The sequence below is a fragment of the Babylonia areolata genome, chromosome 2 (assembly GCF_041734735.1).
Source record: "Babylonia areolata isolate BAREFJ2019XMU chromosome 2, ASM4173473v1, whole genome shotgun sequence".
Lineage (NCBI taxonomy): Eukaryota > Metazoa > Mollusca > Gastropoda > Neogastropoda > Buccinidae > Babylonia > Babylonia areolata.
In genome coordinates, this window is record NC_134877.1 from 21,675,140 (window position 1) to 21,681,139 (window position 6,000).

At 44.6% G+C, this 6,000-nt stretch overlaps 1 protein-coding gene across 6 annotated transcripts in view; it reads right to left on the reverse strand.

The window, feature by feature from the left end:
• LOC143299178 (polypeptide N-acetylgalactosaminyltransferase 5-like) overlaps positions 1-6,000 on the reverse strand; it is a 197,503-nt gene that overhangs the window by 24,349 nt on the left and 167,154 nt on the right. The window lies entirely within an intron of this gene.

A 6,000-nucleotide genomic window follows, 5' to 3' on the forward strand; every position in this document is an offset into this window, starting at 1 on the left:
TGGACAATACACAGCAATAAATCTTTCACACACAGTGCACGCCACTTAGTCCTTTGGACAATACACAGCAATGAATCTTTCACATGCAGTGCACGCCACTTAGTCCTTTTTACAATACGCAGCAATGAATCTTTCACACACAGTGCACGCCACTTAGTCGTTTGGACAATACGCAGCAATGAATCTTTCACATGCAGTGCACGCCACTTAGTCGTTTGGACAATACGCAGCAATGAATCTTTCACATGCAGTGCACGCCACTTAGTCCTTTGGACAATACGCAGCAATGAATCTTTCACATGCAGTGCACGCCACTTAGTCGTTTGGACAATACGCAGCAATGAATCTTTCACATGCAGTGCACGCCACTTAGTCCTTTGGACAATACGCAGCAATGAATCTTTCACACACAGTGCACGCCACTTAGTCGTTTGGACAATACGCAGCAATGAATCTTTCACATGCAGTGCACGCCACTTAGTCGTTTGGACAATACGCAGTGTCACAACCCATAAGGGGTTGCCCATGAACCCCCCGCACCTTCCCAGACTAACACCCCAACAACACAAAACACAGAGACATAGATAAATCAGCTCAATTCTTTACTGTTGTACATGTTGAATACCCTGGTCCAGACACACAAGTTGAAACACTTAACTACAGCAACACTTTTTAGTTACATCACAGCAGCTTGATCAAGACACTGTAAGCCCTAATGACAGCAGCACAGATCTACGCCAAAGAAAAAAAAAAGTCAGTTCACTTGGACCTAAATCACGTTCATCTGTTGAAGGACAGCATCGCTGAACTGGCTTTAGTCGTACGCCCACAGAAACGGAGAGGGTGGAAACGGGAGGAGGGACTGTGGGCGAGGGCGTTGGAAAATATGGGGGTCGGGGAAAGGAGTGGGAGTGAGGGAGTTTGGAACAGACGGGGATGAAGTGGAATGACGAAAAAGTGAATCCTGGAGTCCCGTTGGGGTGGCAGTCAGGGAGAACCAACAGGAATAATCACAGGGAACAAATCTGTCACCAGGCAGGAATCAGGTTCACCACTGGCCCAGGAGAGAACAAGAAACACAGATCCACACAGAGGCAGAAGGGGGTCACACAAGAATCGAATCCCACGACTGTCCGAGAGGGCACCCAACAGCTCACTTGCTGGAACGGCGACCCTTCTCCTTCCAAAGCTCGGCACCAAAGGCAAAGCAAAACCTTTCTTTCAAAACGAAGTTAACTCCGAACTCATCTCAGAGTTCAGAGCGAGAATGACTAAGGACATGTCAGACACACATCACGACAGATTCACGTGCTTCAGTTCGGAACAGAACTGAGCACACAAGAGAACGATAGAGCAAAAGGGGGAGAGAGGAGAGAGAAAGGGAGAAGGGAAAGGGAGAGGGGAAAGGAGTGGAGAAAGGAGAGGAGGGGAAGAGAGAGGGGAAAGGGAGACGAACACACGAACACACGCACAAATGAATGCTACGAGCCGTGACACGCAGCAATGAATCTTTCACACACAGTGCTCACCACTTAGTCCTTTGGACAATATGCGGCAATGAATCTTTCACACACAGTGCTCACCACTTAGTCCTTTTTACAATATGCGGCAATGAATCTTTCACACACAGTGCTCACCACTTAGTCCTTTTTACAATATGCGGCAATGAATCTTTCACACAAAGTGCACGTCACTTAGTCCTTTGGACAATATGCGGCAATGAATCTTTCACACACAGTGCACGTCACTTAGTCCTTTGGACAATATGCGACAATGAATCTTTCACACATAGTGCACGCCACTTAGTCGTTTGGACAATACCCAGCAATGAATCTTTCACACGCAGTGAAGTGATCACTGCTCAGTCGTTTGGACAATATACAGCCTTTAATCTTTCACTTAACCATTCACACAATACGCAGCAATGAATCTTTCACACACAGTGCACGCCACTTAGTCCTCTAGACAATACGCGGCAATAAATCTTTCACATATAGTGCACGCCACTTTACCATTCATACAATACACAGTGGAGCTGATGGACCAGAGGTAACGCGTCCGCCTTGGAAGTGAGAGAATCTGAGTGCGCTGGTTCAAATCACAGCTCATCCGCCGATATTTTCTGCCCCTCCACTAGACCTTGAGTGGTGGTCTGGACGCTAGTCATTCGGATGACATGATTAACTGAGGTCCCGTGTGCAGCGTGCACGTAAAAGAACCCACGGCAACAAATGGGTTGTTCCTGGCAAAATTCTGTAGAAAAATCCACTTTGATAGGAAAAAACTAATAAAACTGCACGCAGAAAAAACAAAAAAAAACAACAAAACAAAACAAAACAAAAAAACCCCAAACAAACAAACAAAAAAACACACCCAAAAAACAAAAACAAACAAACCCAAAACGGATGGTAGTATAGCGACGCGCTCTCCCTGGGGGAGAGCAGCCCGAATTTCACACAGAGAAATCTGTTGGGATATAAAAAAAGAAAAGAAAAGAAAAGAAATACACAATACACAGGACACAATCTGTTCACACACAGTGCCCACCACTCAAATCATTTGGACAATACACAGCAATGAATCTTTCACACAAATCGTCTGAACAATATGCAGCAATGAATCTTTCACTTAACCATTCACACAATTTGCAGCAACGAATCTTTCACACACAGTGCACACCATTTTACCATTCACACAATACGCAGCAATACACACAGAATTCAGTAAAAGGATGCAAGGTCTGGTGACAGCTTTCCGTCTGTGGAAATTCACCCGTATTATTATCATTATTATTTTTATTGTTACTACTATTGAGACCACGTTCTCAGAGCTTTACAAACACAGACTCATTTGCACAAACGACCAGGGCAGAGCCGACTGAGAGCTGCGTTTAGGCGCTCATTATAATAATAATAAAGGTATTTACATAGCGCTGAATCTTGTGCAGAGACAAATCAAAGCGCTTTCGCACCATTCACACGCATGCATAACCCTATAACTGGAGAAACTGAAGACAAGGAAGAGGCAGGGAAGGGAGGCTATTTTGGGAAGAGTTGGGTTTTAAGGCCAGACTTGAAAGAGCTGAGTGTGGAGACCTGACGAAGCGAAAGAGGAAGTTCATTCCATTTGCAAGGTCCAGAGACAGAGAAAGAACGGCGGCCAACATTCGAGAGCTTGAATCTGGGTATGCGTAAACAGAATGGATCCGAAGCTGATCGTAGTGAGCGAGATGGAGTGTAGAGGTGAAGGCAGCCAGCATTTCTTGAGTTTAGAAAGCCGTACAATACAACAAACAAGAAATATGTACATTTTTGCGAGGAGGGTGGGGACAGCATGGTGGGAGGGAGAAGATGGTGGGTATGGACAAAACAAAGGATTATCAAATTTTGAAAATATCCGGAAAAAGAAACCTGATGGAAAAACAGGTGGGTGTTTTTGTTTTTTTTAATATTTTTTAGGCAAGACTTGGATGACAGCCAGTGACTAGATTCCATCTTGCCCGCCATGGTAGAAAGAGGCTGAGAAAATGGAGAGAAGGATAGAGAGGAGGAAGGAAGAAGCAAATAGAAGATGGAAAGGGAGAGGGTGAAAAGAGGTTATGAAAGGTACTGCTGCTTGGTGACAGGGTTGGCTGTATCTTGTTCATTCTCCATACGTATGTGACATGGTTGGTGGTATCTTGTTCATTCTCCATACGTATGTGACAGGGTTGACTGTATCTTCTACATTCTCCATACGTATGTGACATGGTTAACTGAATCTTCTACATTCTCCATACGTATGTGACATGGTTGGATGTATCTTGTTCATTCTCCATACGTATGTGACATGGCTGGATGTATCTTCTTTATTCTCCATATGTATGTGACAGGGTTGGATGTATCTTGTTCATTCTCCATACGTATGTATCTTCCCACATATACACACCTATGTGCACATGCATGGACAGAAACAGCAAAATCAGAAACAGACCGCAACAGATAAAAGCCCCAACCTGGGTCGGCACTGTCAGCTATAAGCATGACAATTACCAATAATCTGAACCAATGCTGTTAAATGTCAATCACTGGGGCCAGAATTTCCTCTTGTTGTCTGTGTGAGCGGACTGGCAAACATGTTGTGACATTTAGGTGGAGAGGGGCAATCCGTGCACAGTGGTAAGGCAATGGATTCCCACACACATGGCGGGGGAAAGAAATGCTTCACACATGTGAAGCCCACATGTACCACATGGTCTGACTTCTGCTTGTGGCGACTTCACATCACTGGCAGCAGATTCCATCAGCATTATTCTGTTCATGAACAAACACGTACGTACTTGCGAGTGTGTGTATGTGTCAGTATTCGTGCGCGCATGTAGTTTGTGTGCTTGCAATGTGTATGCACACACACATTTCCTCCCTTGTCACACGAAAGTGTGTCTTCACAAGTGACTGAGAACGCTGATGTTTTAGACTTTTTTTTGCATTCATTATCAGTTGTTTCGCTTGTCAGTTTAACGACTGCTCTTTTACAAAGTTCTTTAAGTAATTTCCTGTAACTGCACTTAGATGTGCGAGTTATTTTATTTTATTTTGTTTTCAAATTTCACCATCATTTCACCCTCATTTGCCCAGTTTCGACCTACCCTCCATTCATTCACATCTCCCACCCCTTCTAACCGATAATACTCAAATGTATTCATAAATGTCTTCAATCACCGATATGTGTGACGGGACATTAAACAAAGTTCCTCCTCCCTTGCTTGGAAAAAAAAGAGACATGCATTCATTTTCCCTAAAAGCCAACTGACTACAAAGATCTGCATGTCTTTGAGATCCAGGGACCAAAGTCCGGTCCTGTGTCTGTTTGCCCAACTGGTGTTGTTTTTTTAAAATATTTTTTATTTTCCATAATCAAAACCTATGTAGACTTGTGCCATTGTGTAGTAGTTTTGCATGCTCTGTCTTGTGGCCTAGCATTCAACATCTAGTTCTCCTGAATGTCTCCTACACAGCCACCAGTTTGGCTGGCTCTGTCCCTACCTACCTACACCCCCACTCCATCAGCCATGGAAGCCGTTATTAATGTCTTCTCACTTTGACCTACAAAGTGAGGAGACTCTGCACTGTAAGTGAAGTGATGGCCTAGAGGTAACGCGTCCGCCTCGGAAGCGAGAGAATCTGTGCGCGCTGGTTCGAATCACGGCTCAGCCGCCGATATTTTCTCCACCTCCACTGGACCTTGAGTGGTGGTCTGGATCTACGCTAGTCATTCGGATGAGACGATAAACCGAGGTCCCGTGTGCAGCATGCACTTAGCGCATGTAAAAGAACTCACGGCAACAAAAGAGTTGTTATATTGGCAAAATTCTGTTTAAAAAAAAATCCACTTCGATAGGAAAAACCCCATAAAACTACACGCAGGAAAAAAATACAACAAAATGGGTGGCGCTGTAGTGTAGCGACGCGCTCTCCCCTGGAGGGGGAAAGCAACCCGAATTTCACACAGACAAAATCTGCTGTGACAAAAAGAGAAATACAAATACACTGAATACAACATTACTGCTGCTGTTCAACACAGGCACGTACAACACCCTGTACTTTCCATCCGATCCCTAATCTCCATCATCTTGTTGCTGCCTGTAGCTAGCTATCTGCATGCCCATCACATCCGTGAGGACGTCATCGACGGCTTGGCTGGTTGGTTGTTCGCCAGTGTCAGTGCTCAGCAATAAGTGAGTGACCTCTTCAGTTATCAGTCAGTGGATCTCTGTGACAGGACTGCTTGTGCGACAGTGTGTGTGTGTGTGTGTGTGTGTGTGTGTGTGTGTGTGTGTGTGTGTGTGTGTGTGTGTGTGTGTTGTGTTGTGTTGTGTTGTGTTGTGTGTGTGTGTGTGTGTGTGTGTGTGTGTGTGTGTATGCGTTCGTGCGTGAGTAGGTTCAAACTCTTTCAAATGTCATGAAAACTCAAATGCTGTTTAGTTATTCAGTTTGTGTTACGCATGTGTGTGTGTGTGTG